The sequence below is a fragment of the Mastigoproctus giganteus genome, chromosome 3 (genome assembly GCF_048544385.1).
Source record: "Mastigoproctus giganteus isolate SK-2022 chromosome 3, ASM4854438v1, whole genome shotgun sequence".
Classification (NCBI taxonomy): domain Eukaryota; kingdom Metazoa; phylum Arthropoda; class Arachnida; order Uropygi; family Thelyphonidae; genus Mastigoproctus; species Mastigoproctus giganteus.
The window spans coordinates 140283259-140309925 of record NC_143577.1 but is presented as its reverse complement, the minus strand read 5'-3'; the positions used below and the strand labels follow the sequence as shown (position 1 = coordinate 140309925).

Sequence of the window (26667 nt, the reverse complement as noted above, 5' to 3'; positions counted from 1 at the left end):
CTCACTGTACTGAAACCTGCTATAATCACCCACAATTTTATACAGTAGTATTTATATATAAATTCTTTATTTAATGTTTATTGCAACTGGTACACATTGACTGTTATCTTAATCTCCTTCTAGGCTACATTTTGGCCAAGTTTGGCCATTATATTTTAAAATATTACTTATTTGATCTTAACTCCATAAATCTACATCTGGTCACTTTGACTAACCTCAACTCTTGTTTTAGGTTTCAATTCAATGAACTGAACTCCTTTTGACTTCGGTTTTAATTTTTATTAGATTATTTTCCTTTATTTATTTTAGGCCTGGCATTCTATGAAATGAACTCTGCACATTTAGCTGCTATCCAGAGCCACTAATATATATATATATATATATTTTTTTTTGTATACTACACAAAAATACAAAGAATCTGGAATCAATGGAAAATTTGGGACACTAACTGTGACTAAATTTTGACTGCCTTATTACTGAGTTAATCTTTAACAAAAGTGATTTAGCATTTTTCGTATATACAGGGTGTCTCAAAAATATTGGTACAAATGTTTAGGGGAAGTAGGTAACATCTAAAGGAATGTGAATTGCATAGGAACCCATAACCAGAAATGTCAATGTAAGTCGTTAGACGGTGTGATAGTCGCTGCACAAAGAGCATGCATCGATACACGCATTGTACACAATTGTCTTATATTATTTGAATGCCGTCCAGAATAATCCTACTACCAGTACACGTGCCGTTGCCTCTACCTTAAGAGTGTCTTATTCCAGTGTACAGCGTCTGGCACGAGTCCTTACACCCCATTCATCTCCAAAGGGTTCAGTTACTGCTCCCCCAAGATCACCCTGCACATGTGGCTTTTGCAGTGGTTTCTCCAAGAAAGTGTTCAAGACTTGAATTTTCCAGCCTATGTTTTGTTCACGGATGAGGCTTATTTCACTCTGGAAGGCTTATTCAATCAGCACAATGCGCATGTGTGGGGCCACGACAACCCACCCCGTGTGCACCCCCATGCGGCACATCGCTTCCCAATAAATGTGTGGGCAGGTACGGTCGGTGACTGCTTAGTCAATCCATACTTGTTACCATCCTGCATGAACTCCGCTAAATATCGGATCTTTCTTGAACAAGTTCTACCAGGGTTACTTGACAATATTCCAGAAAATGTGAGACATTTGGTTTCAACATGACAGGGTGCCTGCCCATTATGCAAAGTGTGTTTGTGACCATTTGAACAGGCGTTTTGGGCGTCGATGGATTGGCTGTGGTGGACCCGTTGCCTGGCCCCACGCTCACCTGATTTATCGAGCCTTGATTTATTTCTGTGGGGGGGGGCCTCAAATCTATCGTGTATGAATTGCGTGGCAAGACTCGTCTGCGCTGCTGCTAATGTCAAAGAAACTCCAGGTGTGTTCGACTGTGTCCGCCTATCCATGCTGCGTCGGTGTCACGCAGCATGGATAGGCGGACTAATATACTAATATTTGTCGCTGTGTCGGTGTCACGCACGCACCGCGTCTCATGGTTGAACCTTCGAGCATCTGTTGTAACATCACGAAATGCATCCATCTCGTACTCCATTGTTAACATTATGTCAAATAAATAAACGTTTGCCATTAATTACTGTCTTGTCATTTCTGCTTCCTGTGCCTCTACTACTACTTTCCCGTGACATTTCCGGTTATGGGTTCCTATGCGATTCACATTCCTTTAGATGTTACCTACTTCCCCTAAATGTTTGTACCAATATTTTTGAGACACCCTGTATATATGTGTGTGTGTGTGTGTGTGTGTGTATATATATATATATTATATATATATATATATATATATATATATATATATATTTAACTCATTAAAAGGTAATGTTTAAAAAAGTTACACAGGATGGATATATTCAGTTGATGATATGGTTTCGGTAAACGAAAGATTAAGAAGTCCGGTATGACGGATGCAAGAGTATATATAAGTTGTATTAAGTATGCATAAATGGATGTGAAAGTTACAAAAAGTGCCAGTAACTAGAAGGGTGAGCATAGTTGAAAAATAATTGTAGTAAATATGTGAAACAACGTTAATATCCTAAAAGTTATGATGCATTAAGAAAATTATGGGCTGAATTACTAAGCCAATAGAAGGGGGGAGAACTGTAATGTAAAATTATTATAGCAAACTACCAATAAACGAAAAATAAAAAGTGGAACAGCTGTCATCAGATATGGGGGGGGGGAACATATTTAGATAATGGCTGAATATAGGCAAGGGAAAGGTGCTTGATCTGACGTCAGCTGAAACAAATATTGATACACGATGACAGCTGTACCACTTTCTACTTTTATTTTTGTTTTATTGGTATTTGCTGTACTAATTTTACTTTACAGTTCTCCCACATTCTATTGGCTTAGTAATTCAGCCCATAATTTCCTTAATTCATCATAACTTTTAGGATATTAACATTCTTTCACCATTCACATATCTACTACACTTCTTTTTCAACTATCCTCACCCATCCAGTTACTGGCACTTTGCGTATTTTCACATCCATTTATGCATACTTTATTCAATATATTAATACAAACTTAATAAAGGCATATTGATTTAAGTCATAAAATTAAAAGCAAGACTAAAGACTTATATGTCCAGTACAAGCAACAAAACTAAATACATTAATAATAGTAATAATAAAGAAGTGTGTCAGTCTTTAATACAATCCTTGATTTCATAAACTGTAAGGATGCTAAGACATATTTGCAAGAGAAGTTTTGCTTCCTTTGCTAATACAAATATTAGTATCTTTCTTACAACTCTAGCATCAAAATTCAGATTATTATGATATCGGAGTTTTAAGAAAGATACTCACACAGATAAAGACCGAAACATGCTTATGACTTTCTTGTGGACTAAACTAAAACAAGTGCCAGCTGTCGTCTAGAAATATCTAGATTTAAATTATTTAATTATTCGATAAACCATTACTTTGATTAATATCAATACATTATTCACATTAATTAATGTAATAAGTTATAAACAGTATTAACAGAATTAGTTAACAGTATGTTTTTTTGATTTTTTAAAATATTTCATTAAATATTTCCTAGTTGTATCAATTATTGAGAAAAAATCACCTTAAATGTTATTTCAGAAATCGGTGGAATCGTACTCCAGCTTTGTTACAAAAGAAATACTTCCACAATGTCAGTAGACAATTACACAAATAATTATAATAACGATAAAAGCAATGTAAATTAATTAACACTAATCAAATACAGTAACGGCTTTATTAGCATTGGGCATGCACGTTAGTACACTCTGGGTTTTGATGGCTGCATTAGTTCCATATTCATACAATGAGGGTGCTGGGAGTAAGTGAGCAAGTGTACATACTGTATCTTACGACTCTGTGGGTAAGGGTATCCAATCCACGTGTTTTGTTTATTTGGTTTTTAGGAGCAATAGCAACTAAGGCCACATTGCTCCGGGGATATGCGGTGGTCATTCCCAGATCTTTTCATATCCTCCGTATTTGGTGGGCATGGGCTTGAACCTCAGTCTAATCAAGAAGCTTGTGCTACGCACTGCTGCTCCTGTGCATTTGGCCACAGAAGCACCACACGTGTTTTACAAATTTTGCAGCTCTGGCAAATGGCAAGTTTTTAGCCATATTGATCCGCTTTATTGACTAATTGTTATATTAAATTATTTTCTATAAGTAGCTTATAGACCTAGTCAAGATCCTTGGTTTATTCTGAATTGAGACACTGAGATTTTGGAATTTAATTAATACTTAGTGTCCATAGATTTACCATTCGTAACTTGCCGTCATTGTTATACGATACGTTATATCCCGTACTAGATAGCATTAGGTTAGTATAGTATAGTATATAATATTATCAATTAATCAGTACAATTTATTAATCTTATTAAACTTCATTGTCAATTAAATTGTAATTTTTAACTAAATACATATAATGACTTAGATTACAAATGTAACATTATTAATTAACACATAACTTGATACAGAGTTATATAATGAAACCCGGAGATAATACTCGATACTGAAAAAAATATATAGATATAGTTTATAACTGCATTGGGATACAAGTTTAGGTTATAATTTTGTACCGGAATTGAAATTTTATTGAAATTGAATCGAAATCATGACTCAGAACTGAGCATCAAAGCAAAAGGCTCAAGCTAATGGGAGTATTGTGGCTCAGGGTAGAACTGAGGGGGGCAGTTGCCCTCTGAATCACAGCCTTTTAAAATGCACTGCTTGCTTGATGTTTGTGGAGCAATCAGGTACGGGACATGATATTGTCAAGGAGAATGTCTTTGTGTGTGCACACAATATAAGGAGTATGAGGAAATCAGGTGACAACTCAGCGTTGTTATGGGTTTGTATGAGAGCTCGAAGGATCTAAATTGAGGGAACCATCAAACTCTCAGCTGTCCACATCAATGCCAGAGCTTGCACTTGAACATCACGCAACACAGCAGCAACCCTGTGTGTTGTGTGATGTTCAAGCCAGATTGTGCTTGTCCCATAGGAACTAGTAGTTGTTGGTGACTCTATTGTCATGGAAATGGGGAACACAGTATGTAATAAAAAGGATAGGTGGAACAGAACCAGGGGCAAAGGTTAATGACGTTGTAGAGCGTCAAGGCCCAAAATGTGATGTTGTACACGTCGGCACTAATGATATTAACAGTAGGAGACTGGTGGAATTACTTAACAAGTACAGGTCACCGTTGAAAAAAAAGCCGTGAATTAGGGGGTTGAATTTGAAAGTATCTGCAATTCTGCCCAGACACAATAGGAGGGAATATATGAGAAGAGCCTTGTCGATCAATTCGTCTCTGGAAAGACTGTGCAAGGAGTAGAAATTTTTTTCAGCCTTGTCTGTACTTGTTAACAGGAGAGACTGCTTCAACAGGAATGGGATACACTTAAATAGAAAGGGTGCAAGAATATTTGATGATGCTATTGAGGCAGTCTTAGGTGGGTCGGAAAACTGCTAGCCTATGGGGATACAAGGACTAAAAGATTAAGAGTAGCCACTGGAAGAGGTGAAAGTGATTCTTGCACTGCTTCTATTGGAATGAGCAGCAACCTGGAAAACAAGATCCAGGGTATTTCAGAGACTGTTGGGAGTTATTGCGGTACAAGTAAACACATGGATTATGTTAGGGTAGCTAAGAATTGGAACAGGTGCATGTATACTTCCGTATACACCAATGCTAGAGTTTGGTAAATAAATTTGATGAATTTGAGGTGTTGCTCGAAACATCAAAGGCAGATATTGGGATTTCAGAGACGTGGTGTCACAAAGATATAAGGAATGCAGAAATGGAATTTTGGGAGTACAACATGTACACGAAGGATAGACAGAATAGGAAGGGAGGAGGGGTTATGCTATTTGTTAAGAAACAAATAATATACAAGGAAGTGCAGCCAGTTTCAACAACGCTGGACAGTACATGGTTGAGTCAGTTTGGTGTGACATAAGCATTGGGAGATAAAAATTGAGAGGAGGAGTGTGTTATAGGCCTAATGATTCTGATGAGTATAATAAGAAACTGTACAGGGAAATAGAGTGGGCCAGTAAATCAGACTTATAATGGGGGATTTCAATTTCCCAGATATTGACTGGAATTTGTGGGTTGGTCACTCACAAACCAGCAAGGCTTTTGTGGATTTATTGGATGATTGTTTTCTCTATTAGCATGTTCGGGAAGCAACTAGAGGGAGTAATACTAGAGGGAGGGATCTGATTATCAGTAGCGATTCTTCATGCATTAAGCATCTGCAGATAAAGGAATCACTAGGTGGCAGTGATCACAGTGTGCTGAAGTGGGATTTACTCAGAGGTAACTACCATCAGGAGTAAAGGGAAGGGTTTTAGTTTTTGTAAAGGCGACTATGGTGGTCTGAGACAGTATTTAAATTCTTTACGGTGGGACCAACTAATGATGTTATCAACAGCAAATTCAAAATGGAAAGCATTCAAAGAATTTATTTTGGAAGCTACTAGGTTTTACATACCAACAAAGAAATATTGTTCAAGGTTTAGGCTTAAATGGATGTCAGATAAACTAATGAGACATGGGGCAGAGAAGAAAAATGCATGGGATACATATAAATTATTTGGGTGACATGGAAGCCTATCACGAGAAATGTTTGGCAAAGGATGCAAGGAGTTCTTTACTTATGTAAACTTATGTAGAAGGAAAGGGATGAATCAGATTGGTCCACTGGATATTGATGGTTCAACTGTTGATGATCCTGCTCAGGTGGCTAACAAACTAAATGAATATTTTGCATCTACATCCACACAAGAGTTATTCAGGGAGGGGAAATACCAGAGGTGAATTAATCGGAATGCGCTGGTTCCACAGGAACTAGTAGTTGTTGGTGACTCTATTGTCAGGGAAACAGGGAACATGCTTTGTAAAAAGGATAGGTGGAACAGGACCAGGGTATGTCTGCCAGGGCAAAGGTTGATGACGTTGTAGAGCGGATATCATCTTTTAAGGGCACAAAAGGTGATATAGTTATACACGTTGGCACTAATGATATTAAGAGTAGGAGACCAGCAGAATTACTTAACAAGTACAGGTCACTGTTGAAAAAAAGCTGTGAAGTAGGGTTGAATTTGAAAGTGTCTGCAATTCTGCCCAGACACGATAGGAGGGAGTATATGATGAGAGCACTGTCGATCAATTCGGCCCTGGAAAGATTGTGCAAGGCACAAGGGGTAGAATTTTTTTCAGCCTGGACTGTACTTGTTAACAGGAGAGATTGCTTCTACAGGGATGGGATACACTTAAATAGAAAGGGTGCAAGAATATTTGCTGATGCTATCGAGGCAGTGTTAGGTGGGTCGGAAAACTGCTAGCTTGGGGGGGAGACAAATACTAATAGATTAACAGTAGCCACTGGCAGAGGTGAAAGAGATTCTTGCACTGCTTCTATTGGAATGAGCAGAAGCCTGAAAAACAAGATGCAGGATATTTCACAGACTGCTGGAAGTCATTGCGGTACAAGTAAACACATGTGTTGTGTTAGGGTAGCTAAGAATAGAAACAGGTGCATGTATACTTGCGTGTACACCAATGCTAGTTTAGTAAATAAATTTGATGAATTTGAGGTATTGCTCAAAACATCAAAGGCAGATATTGTTGGGATATCAGAGACGTGGTGTCACAGAGATATAAGGAATGCAGAACTGGAATTTGGGGAGTACAACGTCTACAGAAAGAATAGACAGGATAGGAAGGGAGGAGGGGTTATGCTATTAGTTAAGAAACACATAAAATCCAAGGAAGTGAAGCCAGTCGACATCGATGGACAGGGCAGTGTCGAGTCAGTTTGGTGTGACATAAGCATAGGTAAATCAAAATTGAGAGTAGGAGTGTGCTATAGGACTAAAGACTCTGATGAGTATAATAAGATACTGTACAGGGAAATAGAATGGGCCAGTAAATCAGAGAGTCTTATAATGGGGGATATTAATTTCCAAATATTGACTGGAATTTGTGGGTTGGTCACTCACACACTAGCACGGCTTTTGTGGATTTATTGGATGATTGTTTTTTACACCAGCATGTTCGGGAGGCAACCAGAAGGAGTAATACTCTTGATCTGATTATCAGTAGTGATTCTTCATGCATTAAGAATCTGCAGATAAAGGAACCACTAGGTGGCAGTGATCACAGTGTGCTGAAGTGAGATTTACTCAAGAAGGTAACTACCATCAGGGGTAAAGGGAAGGGTTATTGCTTTCGTAAAGGCGACTACGATGGACTGAGACAGTATTTAAATTCTATACAGTGGGACCAACTGATGATGTTACCAAGAGCAAATTCTAAATGGGAAGCATTCAAGGAACTAATCTTGGACGCTATCAGGCTTTACATACCAACCAAGAAATATTGTTCAAGGTTCATTCCTAAATGGTTGTCAGATGAACTAATTAGACATATGGCAGAGAAGAAAAATGCATGGGATACATACAAATTAATGGGTGACATGGAAGCCTATGATAGATATAAGTTGGTCTGTAACCAAATCACAAAGGAGATTAGGCAGGCAAAGGCAGATTATGAGAAATCCTTGGCAAAGGATGCAAAGAAAAACAGAAAAGAGTTCTTTACCTATTTAAACTCAAGAAGGAAAGGGATGAATCAGATCGGTCCACTGGATGTTGATGGTTCAACAGTTGAGGATCCTGCTCAGGTGGCTAACAATCTAAACGAGTATTTTGCATCTACATTCACACATGAGGAGTTATTCAGGAAGGGGAATGTCGTAGGTGAAGTAAACATCGGCAGTGAGCTAGATGATTTTCTAATAACTGAGAGGAAAGTGGAGGAGAAATTGTTGAGGATAAACATAAAAAAGGCACCCGGGGTGGATGGGATCTATCCAGTTATATTAAAGGAGGCAGCAAAGGAAGTAAGCAAACCCCTAGCCATAATTATGAGAGCTTCTTTGGACTCAGGGGAGGTACCCATAGACTGGAGATGTGCAAATGTAACCCCAATTCACAAAGGAGGATCAAAGCCTGACAAAAGTAATTATAGACCTGTTAGTTTAACTTCAGTTCCAGGAAAATTAATGGAGGCACTGGTTAAAGAGGCACTGCAGGATCATTTAGACAAGAATTCAGTTATAGCTCAGACACAGCATGGTTTTGTTAAGGGCAGGTCTTGTCTGACCAATTTGATTGGATACTATGATGTAGTCAGAAAAGAACTGGATGCAGGGAATAACTTTGATATTATATATTTGGATCTTAGAAAGGCTTTTGATACTGTTGCGCATGGAAGACTGCTGCTCAAATTGGAGCAGTGTGGCATTGGAGGCAAATTGCTGCTATGGATAAAGGGATGGTTGAGTGGCAGAAGACAGAGAGTGGTAATCAATGGACACTGCTCAACGTGGAGTAATGTTATTAGTGGAGTTCCTCAGGGTTCAGTGTTGGGTCAATTGTTGTTTTCTGTATTTAAAAATGATATTGATGATAGTATATCAAGCTTAATGTCCAAGTTTGCAGACGATACAAAGGTTGGCAGGGTTGTCAAGGACACTACTGATGCTATGCTGTTGCAACAGGATCTGGAAAGGTTGAGCAGATGGGCTGAGAGGTGGCAAATGAAGTTTAACATTGACAAATGTAAAGTACTAGATATGGGAAACAGTAACCCCCAGATCAACGTATCAACTCTGTGGTACTACGCTGACAGTGGTAGAGAATGAAAAGGACCTGGGGGTAATTGTGCAGGCAGATATGAAGTTCTCTGAGCAGCCTTGTCAATGATATACAGGAATTTTTCTAGCAGGGATAGGGATGTGATTATGCCCTTGTATAAGGCATTGGTCAGGCCACACCTTGAGTACTGTATACAGGTCTGGAGGCCTCATTTCAAGAAGGATGTAGAGCTGCTGGAACGAGTACAGAGAAGGGCAACAAGATTAGTGAATGGAACAAAGGGTTGCTCTTTCGAAGAAAGGCTTGAGTTTTGCAAATTACAGAGTCTGGAGACTAGGCATCGGCGAGGTGATCTGATAGACGTGTATAAGGTTTGAATGGCTTGAGCATGCTCAATGCTGATGGGATTCTTCCTCTTGCTCAGAATAATCGCCTGAGAGGGCATAAATTCAAATTGAGGAAGGACGGATGTCGGATAGATGTGCGGAAATTTGCCTTTAGCCAGCGGGCAGTTGGTTTGTGGAATAGACTTCCATCACTTGTTGTTGAAGTTGATAGCCTAAACAAATTTAAGGCTCAGCTGGACAGGTATTTTGATCGAACGGAAGGGTGAAACGGGAGTAGTGGTTGTGTTTTTTTTTTGGCTGATGCTGAATAAGCTTGCTTTCTTGCATCATATGCCTCTACTAATGCTAATGCTAATCTCTTGCAGTAAGCTAGATGATCTTGTAATAACTGAGAGGAAAGTGGAGGAGATATTGAAGATAAACATAAAAAAGGAACATGGGGTGGAAGGGATCTATCCAGTTATATTAAAGACGACAGCAAAGGAAGTAAGCAAACCCTTAGCCATAATTATGACAACTTCCTTGAAATTAGGGGAGGTACCCATGGACTGGAAAAGTGAAATGTGAACCGAATTCACAAAGGAGGATCAAATGGTGACAAGTAATTATAGACCTATTAGTTTCACTTCTGTTCCAGGATTATTAATGGAAGCACTGCAGAATCATGTAGACAAGAATTCAGTTATAGCTCGGACACAGCATGATTTTGTTAAGGGAAAGTGTTGCCTGATCAATTTGATTGGATACTATGATGTGGTCACAAAGGAACTGGATGCAGGGAATAACTTTGATATATATTTGGATCTTAGAAAGGGTTTTGATATTGTTGCACATGGAAGACTGGTACACAAATTGGACCAGTGTGGCATTGGAGGCAAATACTCAACCATCCCTTTATCCATAGCAAGTTGCTATGGATAAAGAGATGGTTGAGTGGGAGAAGACAGAGTGGTAATCAATGGACTAATGTTATGAGCGGAGTCCCGCAAGGTTCAGTGTTGAGTCTAATGTTGTTTTCTGTATTTATAAATGATATTGATGATGGTATATCAGGCTTAATGTCCAAGTTTTCTGATGATACGAAGGTTGGTAGGGTTGTTAAGGACACTTATGACAGTACGTAGATGCAACAGGATCTAGAAAGGTTGAGCAGATGAGCTGGGAGGTGGCAACTGAAATTTAAAATTGACAACTGTAAAGTACTGCATACGGGAAGCTGTAACTCCAGAGTAACGTATAAACTGTGTGTCACTACCCTGACAGTGGTAGAGAGTGAAAAGGATCTTGGGGTAAATGTGCAGGTAATTATGTTTTCTGAAGAGTGCAATGTCTGAAGAGTAGCTCATGGTGTCTTGTCAATGATAAACGGGAATTTTTCTAGCAGGGATAAGTAGGCGATTATACCATTGTATAAGGCAATGGTTAGGCCCCACCTTGAGTACTGTGTACAGGTGTGGAGGCCTCATTTTAAGAAGGATGTAGAGCCGTTGGAACGAGTACAGAGAAGAGCAACAAGATTAGTGAATGGAGCAAAGGGTCGGTCTTAAGAAGAAAGGCTTAAGTTTTGCAAATTACAGTGTCAGGAGACTAGGCACCTGTGAGGTGGTTGTTGTTGTTATTTGGTTTTTAGGAGCATTAGCAACTAAGGCCATATTGCTAGGGGGATATGCGGTAGTCATTCCCTGACCTTTCTACATCCTCAGTATTTGGTGGCTCATGACCCCAGTCTAATCAAGAAGCGTGTGCTACTCACTGGTGCTCCTACCCACTTGTGAGGTGATCTGATTGAGGTGTATAAAGTCTTGAATGGTTTGAGCATGCTCAATACTGATAGGTTTCTTCCTCTTGTTTGAAATAATCGCCTTAGAGGGCATAAATTCAAACTGAAGAAAGACATTTGTAGGATAGATGTGTGGAAGTTTGCCTTTAGTCAGTGGATGGTTGACTGCTGGAACAAAATTCCATCTGTCGTTGTAGAGTTGACAGCTTAAACAGGTTCAAGGCAGAACTAGACAAACATTTGGAGCGGATGGATGGGTGAAATGAGAAGGGTGTTGCTTTCTTGCATCATGTGTCCTTGCTAATGCTAATCAGTGCTGATAATCAGATCAAGAGTGTTACTCCCTCTGAAATGACCTTAAGAGTAAGAGATATGCAGATTTAATTAACCTGAGAGGGCATAAATTCAAAATGAGGAAAGACAGTTGTAGGATAGATGTGCGGAAGTTTGCCTTTAGCCAGCGAGTAGTTGGTTGGTGGAACAGACTTCCATCTTTTGTTGTGGAAGTTGATAGCCTAAATAAATTTAAGGCTGAGTTCGTATTTGGAACGAACGGAGGGGTGAAATGGGAGCATTTTTTTTTTTTTTTGGCTGATGCTGCATAAGATTGCTTTCTTTCATCATATGTCTCTACTAATGTTAACGCTAAAGTTAAACTTGTCTGAGAAACTGTGCTTGTGGGAAAGGGTTATTAAAGTTACCTGTGGTGTGTTATAATTCAACCAATGAATCACACAGTGAAATAATTAAGAATGAGGACATTTTTGAAGTTCCTCTTTTAAGTTGTTGGAGGTGCATATTCTCATAATTCAGAGTCATTCTTTTTGATCCCTGCTCGGAAGGAAGATGAGTGGTTAGAGTGGCAATTAAACACTTAACGGAGTATCAGTAGGTTTCCAAAAGTTTTCAGGAAGCTTACTAATTACTTAATTACTGACAAATATATAGGAGGGGCAGGTCAGTATAAAGTTACACAGAATCAACTGTGTTGAGCCACAGGCAGTCAATCTTCATTTTGTTTCACCAATACAATTTCCAATCTGTGTATGGTAGTCTTGGTTGCTGGAATTTCTATTGTTACTGGTAATTAAGTACCGACAAACTGTCAGTGCTTAATTACCAGAGACAATAGTTTCCTGAAATATTCAAGAAACCTACTGGTACTTTTTTGTTAGTAAGTTTTGTCCTTTTTTAATTCCAGCTATAATAACCCACTCCCATCAAAGCTGGAATCAAAAAAGGACAAAACTTATTAACAAAAAAGTACCAGTAGGTTTCTTGAAGATTTCAGGAAACTATTGTCACTGGTAATTGTCACTATTGTCACTGACAGTTTGTCGGTGCTTAATTACCAGTAACAATAGAAATTCCAGCAACCAAGACTACCTACCATACACAGATTGGAAATTGTATTGGTGAAACAAAATGAAGATTGACTGACTGTGGCTCAACACAGTTGATTCTGTGCAACTTTATACTGACCTGCCCCTCCTATATATTTGTCTGTATGTATGTGCACACTAATTTGTTTACATAACATAAAATCAGTTGTGTGTGTGTGTGTGTGTGTGTGTGTGTGTGTGTGTGTGTGTCGGCATATCCATTCATGTTGATGTGCATGTATAGATTTATGTAGGTAATACTGTGTATGGATGTACCTGTGATTATAATATATGACATGTTATGTATTTAAGCTTGTGTGTGTGGATGCGTACACATATCAATATATATTGATATGTGTATACATATCATATATTGATTTTATTGTTGTGTTATTTATTACTGGTTTCATAGCACATCAAAATCTTAGGCAAAATATGTGTTACCATTTGCAAACAATCAGAATATTATGTGTAATGAAAAACCCAGAATAACCAGACCTCTCCAGCTGAGTGATAAGTAGCAAAATTATTAAATGCACCAAGGACGTGGGAGAGGGGATGTTGATGCTCACAGATATGTTTATACATCAGTGAATTTTGATATGCAGGTTTTCATATAATTTACATTTCACTTTGATGACTACCGACAGTCACCAAAGTGAAATACACAGAGATGATATGTCAATTTATAGTTAGCAATGACTGTTACACCAAAGGGTACCAGCCATTGCTAACTGTAAATTGACAAAGAATACAGGTAGCAGTTGAAAGTTCCATACACCTACATGTTTCAGTATTCCATTTATTAAAGCAACTGTACGTATGGATAAAAATGTGAATTTTAATTTCCAGTTTTAGCCAGCACCATGCAGCAATATATATGCACATGCACAATTGCCAAATTATAAACAACATCAAATGTGAGAAAATTACAAAAGACATACCCATTCACAAGACACACTAGTTGGTTTAAAAAAATAAAATTAATTTAATTATTGCAGGTAGAAATTTTGACATATCATCTCTGTGGAGAATCATAAATAAATCTAGGCCAATGTTCATATTATTTATAAGGATAACTGCAATTCATAAAAGAAGATTCTGATTTCCCAGTTCTATTAAATGTTGGAAACATCTGCAATGGCACAAAATGTTATTCCGGAAATTCACTATTTTAGGAATGCAAACAAGGTACCACTGTCATCCTCGCCAGTTAAAATTTTAATTGTTGAACTAAGTGCCACAAGTGTTTGAACAATACATAAATGCAATATCTTCAAGTTGTCAAGAAATAAGTGTACAGGAATACCTCGCATAGCACGGTTAATTCGTGCCAAAAAAATACTGCGCTGATCGAGGTATTATTAGTATGTATTTTAAAGTAATGCGTTCCGACAATTTGATTATATGGGTCTAGCTGCAAAAATATATAGGTGTTTGTTTACCATAAATTGATGCATACAAAGTTTTTGCAAAAAAAAAAAAGAAATTAAAATGATAAAAATGAAAAATACTAGTAAGTACAGCAGAAATGATTTTTATTGCAGTATGTACATACCAAAAGAATATAAGTGAAGTATGTACTGCACTTTTATTTTGAAAATTAACTGATCAGCTTAGTTTGCACAGTTTTTTTCTTTTTATCTGCATACATCTCTTTATAACATCAAATGTCATTTTGCAACGCCTGCCTTACTTTCGTACCTCGTTTGATGATTGAATCTAGAACTCTCAGCACCATTACATTTCTTCTTTCCACTCATATTTGCGTATAAAGGTGTCTTCTCCTTGTTTGTCCTCGCCTTCTTCCCACGTTCATATGGGGTCGGCATTCCCTTCCTTAATTCTCTTCCTCCATTCCTTTCTAACCAGGGCTTCCTCTCTCCTCCATATCCTCTGCCACCTTGTCCTTCCATCTCAGCTTAGGTCTCCCCCTCTTCCCTATCACCTCCAGCTTTTCACACCTCTTCCTACATACTCCTCACTTCTTCGTCCCACATGACCAAGCCACCTCAACCTAGATTTGTTTACTCAGAGACCCACCTTAACCATACCTCTAATGTAGTCATTTCTTAACCTTCCTCGTCACACCACACATCGATCTTAGCATCCTCATCTCCGCCACTTGCATCTTCTTCTCTTGGGCCCTTGTAATCGCCCATGTCTCAGCACTGTATATCAATGCGGGTCTAACCGCAGTCTTATACACTCTTCCCTTCATTCTACAATTAACTTTCTTATCACACAGCACTATACTATCTTTCTCCAGTTCAACCATCCACATTGCACCCTGTGCTGTATTTCTGCACTCAATCCTCCATCCCTCTCAACGATCGATGTCAGATACTTAAATTTCGAAATAGATGGTAGCTTTTCCTCCTGCAGTTTTATAGAATTCTCAACTTCTCCATTGAATACCATATATTCTGTCTTTGTTCTACTTATCCTCATGCCTCTATCTTCCACCGCTTCCTCCATTCCTCCAATTTCTTCTCTGCTTTTCCTTGGGATGATTCGCACGGTACAATATCATCCGCGAACAGCATACCCCATGGCGCTCTACTCTTCACTTCTCTCACCAACACATCCATTACCAGATCAAACAGATATGGGCTGAGAGCTGATCCCTGGTGCAGTCCAACTTCTACAGAGAACCCCTCAGTCATACCTAAACGGAGTCACTGCTCTTAACCGGAGTCACCGCTCCCTCGTACATATCCTTCACAAGCCTTACATACTTTTCCGACGTACCCTTCTCCCTCATACATCTCCATACCTCTTGTCTGGGCACTCTATCATATGCTTTTTCCAGGTCTATAAACACCATGTGCAACTCTACTTGCATATCCCTGTATCTTTCCATCACCTGCCTTAAAGCAAAGACCACATTCCTCTCCTATTTCCATCTCCTGCCTTAACCTTCCTTCCACAATTCTTTCCCAGATCTTCATCAAATGCGACATTAACTTTATTCCCTTGTAGTTCCCACATTCCTGCACATCACCCTTTCCTTTAAAGATTGGCACAAGTATACTTTCCTCCACTCGTCGTGTATCGTCTCCTGCTGCCACAGTTTTACCATCAAGTCCCATAGGATATCGATCCCTTCTACTTCCAGACTACTCCACACCTCTACTGGTATCCGATCAGCACCTACTGCTTTCCCTCTATTCATTTTGCTGAGTGTGCTTTCCACTTCTTTCCTGCTTATGCCTTCTACTACCTCACATTCATCTCTCCATCCTCGCATAGTGCTCTTGGGTTTTAATAGCTTCTTAAATTAGTGCTCTTTTTAATAGCTTCTTAAAATAGTCTTTCCACCTTTCCTTAACCTTCTACGGTTCCTGTATAACCACTCCCTTCTCATCTTTTATCTGTTTTATTGATGAGAAGTCCTTCGATGCCTTATCTCTCGCTTTGGCTATTCTCATCAGTTGCCTATCTCCCTCTTTCCTTTCCAGTTCCCCATAGGCCTCGTCCACTGCCCTCGCCTTTGCTATTGCCACAGCCCTTTTTGCCTCCTGTTTGCGAATAAAGATGTAACGTTTTCAAAAAATAATCTTTAATAAAAAATACACAGAAAAAAATATTTGTACCGCTTACGCAGAGTGAACGACCTCACTGCTCAGAATCGAGAGTGTTTCCTAATGTGTGAATGCTAGCAGAGTCAGTATATACTAGTAGTATTGGCATGTCATGCAAGAAAGCAGTGTATGAGCTCATGCAGCATCAACCAAAAAGAAAAAAATAAATAAAAATAAAAAATCACACCATTCCCTCCAAAAGCCTGTCCAGTTCCTCCTTAAATTTATTTAACCTATCAACTTCCACGACAGATGGAAGTTTGTTCCAGCAATTAACCACCTGCTGGCTAAAGGAAAATTTCTGCACATCTATTCTACATCTGTCTTTTCGTAATTTGAATTTATGCCCCCTTAGGTTCGTAATCTGAACAAGTGGAAGGATCCCAACAGAATTCAGAGTGCTCAACCCATTCAAGGCCTAATATATACCTCAATCAGATCACCACGCAGGTGCCGAGTCTCTGGCCACTGCAATTTGCAGAACTTAAGCCTCTCTTGGTAAGAGAATCCCTTCATTCCCCTCACCAATCTTGTTGCCCTTCTCTGTACACGCTCAAGCAAATCTACATCCTTCCTAAAATGAGGCCTCCAGACCTGTATGCAGTACTCAAGGCGTGGCCTGACCATTGCCTTATACAGAGGGACAATCACCTCCTTCTCCCTGCTAGCAAAATTCCTATATATCATTGACAAAACCCCATGACCTGCTCTGGCAGCCTGTCTACATTGCTCAGAAAACTTCATATCTGACTGCACAATTACTCCCAGGTCTTTTTCATTTTCTACCACCTTAAGTGTAGTACCACACAGTTGGTACGTTTCTCTGGGGTTACTTCTACCCATATACAGTACTTTGCATTTGTCAAGGTTAAACTTCAGTTGTCACTTCTTAGCCCATCTGCCCAAATTATCTAGATCCTGTTGCAGTAGCACACTGCCATTACTGTCATTAACAACCCTGCCAACCTTTGTATTATCTGCAAACTTCGACACTAAGCCTGATATACCTTCATCAATTCATTGATAAATATACAAAACAACAGTGGACCCAAACCGAACCCTGTGGGACTCCAATAATATCATTAGTCCACGAAGAGCAGCACCCATTAATTACCACCCTCTGTCTTCTCCCACTCAGCCATCCTTTTATCCATTGTAGTAACTTAGCCTCCGTAGCCGAGTGGGCAGGAGCGGGAGTGCAGTAGCACACGCTCTTTGAGTAGACCGGGGTTCAAGCCCCTGACTGCTGAATACGGTCGATATGCCAACCCGCACTGGACCAGCGTGGCAGATTATGGTCCATTTCCCTCAACATGAATTGTTGAGGAGGCTTCCATCCTGCAGTGGGTTGATAATGGCTGCACTTTACTTACCCTTAATACCATTCTGCTCCAATTTGTACAATAGTCTTCCATATGCAACAGTGTCAAAAGCTTTCCTGAAATCCAAATATATCAAAATTATTTTTTGCATCCAGTTCCTTTGTAACCACATCATAATATCCTATCAAATTTGTCAGGCAAGACTTTCCCTTAACAAACCCATGCTGTGTCTGAATTATTGCTGCAGACTTGTCTAGATGATCCTGCAATACATCTTTAACCAGTGACTCCATTAATTTTCCTGGAACAGAAGTTAAACTAACTGGTCTGTAATTACTCGTGTCACCCTTCGATCCCCATTTGTGAATTGGGGATACATCTGCACATCTCCAGTCAGTGGGGACCTCCCCTGAGTCCAAGGATGCTCTCATAATTATGGCTAAGGGTTTGCTTAGTTGTTTTGCCGCCTCCTTTAATATAACTGGATAGATTCCATCCACCCCAAGTGCCTTTCTTATGTTTAACTTCAACAATTTCTCCTCCACTTTGCTCTCAGTTATTACAAAATCATTAAGCACCCTGCTACAATTTGATAACCTTCTGCCATCTTCAAATCTTAACTCCTCATGTGTGAATGTAGATGCAAAATATTCATTCAGTTTGTTTGCTATCTGAGCAGGATCATCAACAGCCGCACCATCGATATCCACTGGACCAATCAGATTCATCCCCTTTCTTTTAGAGTTTATATAAGTAAAGAAATCCTTGCTGTTTTTCTTAGCATCTTTTTCCAAAGATTTCTCGTAATCTGCCTTTGCCTGCCTAACTTCCTTTGTGACCTGATTACAGACTAGCTTATATCTGCTATAGGCTTCTGAGTCACTTGATAATTTATATGCATCCCATGCATTTTTCTTCTGTCACGAGTCTCATTAGTTCATTTGATAACTATTTAGGCCTTAACCTTGAACAATATTTCTTAATAGGTATGAAACTTTTAGTAGCATCCACGATTAATTCCTTGAATGCTTCCCACTTAGAGAATTTACTGTTGGTAACATCGTCAGTTGATCCCACTGTACAGAATTTAAAAACTGTCGGAGACCACTGTACTCACCTTTACAAAAGCAAAAACCCTTTCCTTTACCCCTGATGGTAATTATATCTTTAAGTAAATCCCACATCAGTACACTGTGATCACTGCCACCTAGTGGTTTCTTTATCTGCAAATTCTTAATACACGAATGATCACTGCTGATAACCAGATCGAGTATTACCCTCTCTGGTTGCCTCTCGAACATGCTGCTGGAGAAAACAATCAATCAATATATCCACAAAAGTCTTACTAGTGTGTGAGTGACCAATCCCCAAGTTCCAGTCAATATCTGGGAAGTTAAAATCCCCCATTATAAGACATTCTGATTTACTAGCCCACTCTGTACAATTGTCCATTGTACTCATTCGAGTCATTAGGCCTATAACACACTCCTACTCCTATTTTTGCTTTTGCAGTGCTTATGTCACACCAAACTGACTCAACAGTGCACTGTTCATGTATATCAACTGGATGTACTTCTTTTTATTTTATGTTTTTCCTAATTAACAGCATAACACCTCCTCCCTTCCTATACACATTGTACAGAAAGGATAGATATAATGGGAGTTGCAACAACAGCCAGCGTGGCCTTGAATCCATAACACATTAACAGTGCGTAACGGTTTTTTTTTTTTTCAATTTGTAAACTGCGCTATAGCGAAACCCGCGCAGTTGGAAACCGTGCTATCCAAAGTATTCCTGTAATATCTTCAGAGTGTCAAGAAGCTGAATTCTTGAAGGGATATTATGAGAATGAGATCTAACAAATTTTTAATTTTAAATTGTATAAAACAAGAATAAACACACCCAGATACCGGTCACTTTTAAAGTCCCGCTAATTACAACATATGATCAAAATGAAAATGTTTTCAGCAGTTACAACTAATAATGCACTGATTATGGAAAATTTTTAAATATTGACGAATAAAGTGAAGTCAAATATTGTGAAACTATCCCTCATATTTTAAATGAAAAAATTTTAAATGGTTAAACAAACATTATACACTCAAGCAACAAGCAATTTATTTATACACGTTAGACTTTCAAGAAAAGCAACAAAAGTTTTTATATAAAATTTTACACTGAATAAAGTACAATAAACATTCAGGCACATGAAAGACCAAATACCACAATGTAAGATAATACGTATAAAATGTATATCTCTGTATAAATATTTAAGAATTTAAAAACCACTCTGTACATGCATTATTATACACAATTCCAACTAGAAATATCTACACTAGATTTTGTTTATGTCTACAGTCCCCTGTATAATTAGCAAAAACCTATATGAAATAATTAAATTTGCATTTCTATAGTATTTTTCAGCATATTGCAGCTATACAAATAACTGACAAGATTTCTTTTTGCTAATATTAAGTATCTAATATTAAAGATATTAGATATTAACTTAAAGCACAATAGAAAACAAGAATAGAAAAAACATTTAATTAGCAACATTCACCTTCACTGTATTCCATCATGTCCTGTATTACATCCAGTGATGGCTCAACTGTAATTTCCTCATAATCTTGGGATTCTTCATATCCTTCTAAATTCTGAATTGATGATTCTGAGATATTCATATTCTCACCATCAGTACAAATGGGTACTTTGGGACCACTGAAATTTTTAGGTCCCAATAAAACTGATTTAAGTTCTTGCTTACTGTCTTCCGAAGTTATAGCAGCAGTTGATTTACAAGAGGAAACTAGGCTGTGATGAAAGTTTTTAATGTGTGTAATCATGTCACCTTTTGTGGCAAACTGAGCATTGCACCTGGAGATACAACATGGAATGGGACTGCGGCCTTTTTTACTTGAGACACAGTTATGTTTAAATAGAACAGATAAACATGGATATATTGTATTGCATTCTTTACACAAGATCTTTTTTAGTGGTATTTCTTCATCTAAATGGTCATATTCCCTCTCCCGTTTCAAAAGGTCTCTGTTATTGAAGTCATAATTGTCAATATCATCCTCATCAACACTATCATGAACAGCTTCATGATGATCTAAATACAAAGCATCTTTTATATTAGAATTATTCTTTGGTACCAATCCAAGCAAATAAGGAAGTGCAAAGTCATAACTTTGATCTTTGCAATCTGTAACAAAGCTACCAACCTTAAACATATGAGACAACATATGTTCCATCATATTTTTCTTTGGACCAGATGTGCTACACACTAAACACTGATACCAATCAACCAATACATGAGCAAGTTTTTCATGTGCTGACAAGGTTGCTTTATTTTCAAAGCATTTCAAACAATAACAACATGAATTCTCTTTCTGAGATGTTGGTAGTAATGTTTTTTCACAAATATGATTAATAAAACTACTGGCGCTTCTGAATTGTTTATTGCAATTGGCACAGCGCCAAAATGGTCCATGATAAGCAGCTTCTAAGGCAATGTGGATATTATTAATATCAAGTTCTGGGGAATGATAAGGCATTTTCCAGTTTTCTTGGTCTCTCAACTGATCTTGTAAAAAACACAGATTTGGCCTTTCTACATCATTAGAACTTATACATAAATTTTTAAGCTCCTGTGGTGTAAGGTTACCATCTTTCCTGCTCACATTCTTTGATGTGTCAGTTTTTAATTTATTTTCTATGGCAATTACATCTGTTTTTAACAGATCTTCACAGCTATTCTTATTTCTTTTTATATTATCATAGGTAGCTGTATGACTAGGTTTTTCACCTTGTTGCTCAATTTTAACAACACCATGCATATCATTAAAGTGGTCTAATATTCCCTGTAAATCTTTAAAAGAAACTGAGCACCTACCACACTTATAGGTTTTACTCGTATCGTTACCTGATTTGCCATCTTCAATGGGTTTTGCAGCTATGTCTTCTCCCTGACCAATCACTAAAACATGCCGATTTTGAACAGAAGAAGCTGCAGTAAATTTTAAATTGCTGTCAGATGAGGCAACTTGAATTTTGGAAGTTAAACAAGGCTTCAATTTGTTAAATGTCGGCTGATCGTTATGATTTTTGTCTAACTCTGTTGCCGTACTGGACCTATCAAATGATGACAGCATTTCATTATGACGTTTGGTATACATATGTATTAAAGCATTTGCTTTTCTTTTTGGCTCAAAGGCAGGTTGTTTGTGAATTCTGTTAACATGATCTTTAAGAGATGTTGCATTTCTACACTTCACTTTACAATAGTAACAGTTGTATACATTAACAGTATTTTTGGAATGTACACTAAACTCATGCTGTGTCAAGTGATCCTTCCGAAAAAAATATTTACCGCAAAACTGACAAGAGTGAAGATAAACATTTTGATGCATCCTCTGATGCCTCCTAAAACTGCATCTGTTTATGAATGTTCCTTCACATATATCACAAACAAACATGCCTTCTTTGGTTTCTTTCTCTTTATATGTTTTAGGTGGAAAAGCTGATTTATCCTTATTATGGTTTATGCTTGCTCCTTCTATGTGCTTTAATTTATTCATCAACCTTGCACTACGCCTTGTTGGAACACCTCCACGGTTTTCAGAGATATTTTCTTGGACACAATTTTCAAAATGCTCATTTAATAGTTCTTTATTTACAAATGATCTTTTACACTTAAGGCAAATAACTGATTCAAATGTATGAGATGATGTGTGATGCTTGTGGGAAGCAAGTGATGCAGATAATTTCCCACAAAAACCACAATTAAATTTTTGCAACGTATGTAGCTGCATGTGTCTTTTATAGTTATTAGCAGAGGAGAATTTTCTACAACAAAATTTGCAAAACCATGAATTCTTTTCTAGTATTTTAGGTTCCAGATTAGCAACTTCTTTATTCTGTCCATTGCTGCTTATTTTAAAAGAATGTTTAGCAAAATGTGCCTTAAGCAATAATGAACTTTCACTCTGATGGCAACATATATAACATATATACTGAGGATTTGATTTATGCTTTTTTTCATGTGTTTTAAGAGATTTTGAATAGACAAAACTCCGACAACAGTATTGGCACACATTTATATTTCTGGGAGTATGCAAACTTTTATGCTCAAAATAATTGCTACGCGAAAGAAATACTTTTCTGCATAATTCACAAATAAATCTTTGTCTTTTAAGTAGCTTTTTTAGAACTAACTTATGAAAATTTGCTTTCCAAGACTGACTAGAACAAAAAACTTGAAAATGTTTTAAAGAAGAAATGGTAGTAAATTTCTTTTCACAATGATGTTCAATTATTTTATTCTCTGTAAGAGGTTTGTCAGTATATGTATTATCAAGCACTGATATTTTGTTTATATTATGTAAATTGTTCACATCATTGCTTTTTGTAAAATGTGAGGCAGCTTTTTTATTTTTAAGCAAGTATGCTATTTCAGCACCAGATAATTCATGTTTATTTTTAGAAGGGCTATGCATCCTCTGAAAATGCCTCTGAAGTGTTGTCATATGTTTTACCTCTACATTACAGAGATGGCATTGCCACATTCCTTGCATACGTATGGCATGGTACCTTATTCGGTGGTGTGTAAGCAGATAACAGTGAAAAAATTGTTTACCACAAACTTCACACACATATGTTTTTCCTTCCATATGTACACGCAAGTGCCGCTTATAACTGTGATGAAGTACAAACACTATATGGCACAAATTGCACACATAAGGTGGAGAGGATTGAACTTCACCTAAGTTTGTAACTAATGGCAGAATTCCTTCTTTTTGTGGACACTCCATAACATTTTCTTGTTCTGACTGTTCAGAAGCTAAACTGTTGGTAGTTATAAAATCTCGACCTGTTAATATATTATCTTTGCCACCCATGGTTTTATGTGGTTTAGATAAAGGAAAATTATTTTTATGTTTTTGTTCCAAAGTAGATGTTTTTTCCCTATCATTTTCAGATAGCAAGTGGGTTTCCATACTAGATAATCTGTTAGCACAAGTTACAAAATGGCTCTGAAGTTCTAATGTTGTTTCAAACATTTTTCAGCATTATCCGCGATCATAACATATATCACTCTATTCTTCATTTTCTTCTATACTTTACTCACCAAGTGGTCTGATCTGAAATTTAAATTATGAAGTACAGTAAATTAAAAGAAATTAAATGAATAAACAATGTTAGGTAATCCAAGAAATTTTAAATTGCCTACAAAATATTACATGTACAGAACCATAAAATGATGACATTTTCACTAATATGGAAAAAATATTTTAAAAATGTAGCCAAACAAAAATGGGCATGTGTGTATGTGTGTGTATAAGTAAAGAAACATCCAAATTCTTACCAAAGATATTTTTTTCCAATCTTATTTGGAAAAATTATTCAAGGAGGATTCAAAAGCAAAAAATGTGTTCAAACACAAAATACAGTGAGCACAATGAGTTGAATGCCAAAATCCAAACTTAATTTAATCAGAATAAATTTCTGCAAATTGTTTCCCTTTGCACACATTTATAAGTACACCCATGCGTACACATTTATTACAATTTACTCATATAACAACACACTGCATTGATATAGAAATAAATGGGTTTTTTTTTGGAATCACTTGCAAAAGTATATACTGGTTGTTGAGAAACCGTCTCCTTTGCAGCATATTTATTTTTTCTTTCTTTCTTTTTTTTTTACGAAAACCCCAAACACGAGAGGTATTAGAACCTACAGTACTTAGTACTGTGCTTAGGTTGCAGGCTGAGAAGACGAAAGATATTTGTCGACATTAGGCTTGAACTTCTGTAGACTGTAATTTTCAGGAAATACGTATGAAGGAAGGTTGTTTCAGAAAACAGCAGTTGAATGAATAAACAAGGAAGATGAAAAGTTGGTTCTGTGAGTTTGAATTGGACAGTAAGTGGATGTTGGCTGGTGATGGCATGTGTTCGGAATGTTTTGAAAGAGAGAGCGGGAATTATAGAAGCCAATTCAGACGAACACTGCCCATGGAAGTATCTGTAGAAAAGGCATGCAGCAAAAACAGAATGTCTATAAGACAGAGTGGAGAAAGACTGTTAGAGATGAATCATTAATTAACCTAACTGCCCTCTTCTGAATGGAATCAAGAAGCCTGAGAGAGGATTTGGGGACACCACACCACATGTCGGAACAATATTCCATGGTAGGGCGGATTTGCAATTTGTACAGAACGAACAGCTGTTTGGAATAAAAGTAATGCCAAGAACGAAACAGAAACCAAGTTTTTTAGATGACGAGGAAGCAATATTTGTAATGTGCTGGTGCAAAGAGAGATAACCCCCAAAAGAGAGAGATCATCTTGCCTATAAATTATCACCAAAGATAAGCATAGGAGCAGAAGAATTCTTTTTGCGAGATATAAGACAAGACTGAGTTTTAGAAGGTTTGAAATCAACTTAGTAGTCTTTGCCCCACTGGAGAATTACCTGGAGATCGAGAAGTTGGAGCTGATAGAGCGGGGCAAGGTTTCTCAAACTGGAAAGAGGAATGCAATGTGCAAAATTTAAATTGAAATTGAATAATTTTTGTTATGAATAAATTTTGGAATTATATAAAACTGGTTGGGAAAAGAGTGTTGAAAGGCACTTAGCAGGACTTGTTTGATGTATGATGCATTCATCTTGTTAAGAGTGGCTACAGAGGGAGGGAAATGGGTAAACAATCGATGACAAAATGCATGGGGGGGGGGGCAGTTCGGTCTATGAACAGGACAATTGTAGTGTCAGCTGAAGACTGTTTTGTTTGTGGCAAATAGAGCAGGAGCTGCACTTGAGGAAATTGAAAAAAGGGACACTTTCCCCCACAATAAAGGTTAGAACTCCAAAGAAGAAAGGTCTGGAATTCTAGGGCAAGCCAAGATTTGATATTATAGAGCAGAATAAAGAGGCCAACCCCAAAGTGTACTCTTATAAATTTCAAGGGCGGTCACTTCAATAAAACGTGTAACAAAAGAGGTAATATAAAACTGGTTGGGAAAAGAGTGTAACAAAAGGGGTATATAGGGAAAAGAGTGTATACAAAAGGGGTATGCAAGGACTGTCAGAAGAAGTTCTAAGTATTCAAATGTCTCCGCTATGAATAACGGAGCCTGACCAATCAGAATGGTGCTGAGACAACAAAAGGAGAATTGGACGAATTAGGAGGATGATGGAAGTGAAATTGATGATGATTGGTCAGGAAAGGAGGGAGAGGGAAAAATAAAAAGGAGAAATATGGAGAGAGAGAGTGGGAAGAGAAAGAATTTTTTTGGAGTGTGGTTGGAAAGAAAGTCTGGGTCTGGTTGGGGAAGGTGTGGAAAGAAGAGAAAAAGTATGGTAGCTTATGGTAAAGGAGTGAAATGTATTTAGTGGGAAACTGTGGAAGATCTGCGTGGGAAAAAGAATGCATAAAGAAATAAAGTGCAGCAACGAGGAGCTTGAAAGATCTTTCATATGCAAGGAAAAGTAAGAGAGGAAGGAGAAAGTGGTGCTATGCAGAAGCCCATTAGGAAGACAGCTGATTGAAGGAATCCAGGAACCTTATTGAGGAAAGGAGAGAAGTGAAAACGAGTAGAAAAAGTAAAAGTAAGTCTCCTGAAATTTGTTCGTTAGTCATAAAAGTAATATGCAGGACTGATAAGTAGATTTATGTAAGGTAAGATTGGGAACAGCCGTAGTGAAAGAGTGTGTTAACTTTTTGTGACAAAGAAGCAGGTGTAGAGCCATAAGTTTGAAGGTACTGTTAATCCTAAAGAAGTTAATGTTTTAGTGAATAAATCACTCTTTTAGCAATCTGTGGACCAAGGTTATGTATCGAAGTTAATGTACAAGGAAATATGGAGGAAGAGTGATTATAACGAAATTTTGTGTGTATATACAGGAACTCCCCGACTTATGTAACAGTTGGGTTCCATGGAACGCATTGTAAGTTGGGGAATTTTCCAATGCTTGTGCAGCACTCGCAACTGTGCTTGCTGAATTGATTGAATCAAAAAAGAAATG

The 26667-nt window shown here is 37.7% G+C and overlaps 1 long non-coding RNA gene across 1 annotated transcript in view; it reads right to left on the bottom strand.

Annotated features, from left to right (window-relative positions):
- Nucleotides 1-22981: 22981 nt before the first annotated feature.
- Nucleotides 22982-26667, bottom strand: part of LOC150088289 (uncharacterized) — an 89857-nt gene continuing 86171 nt past the window's right edge. Inside the window, exon 3 of the long non-coding RNA XR_016546787.1 lies at nt 22982-23775. This is a non-coding gene — a long non-coding RNA (uncharacterized LOC150088289). The remainder of the gene's footprint in view (nt 23776-26667) is intronic.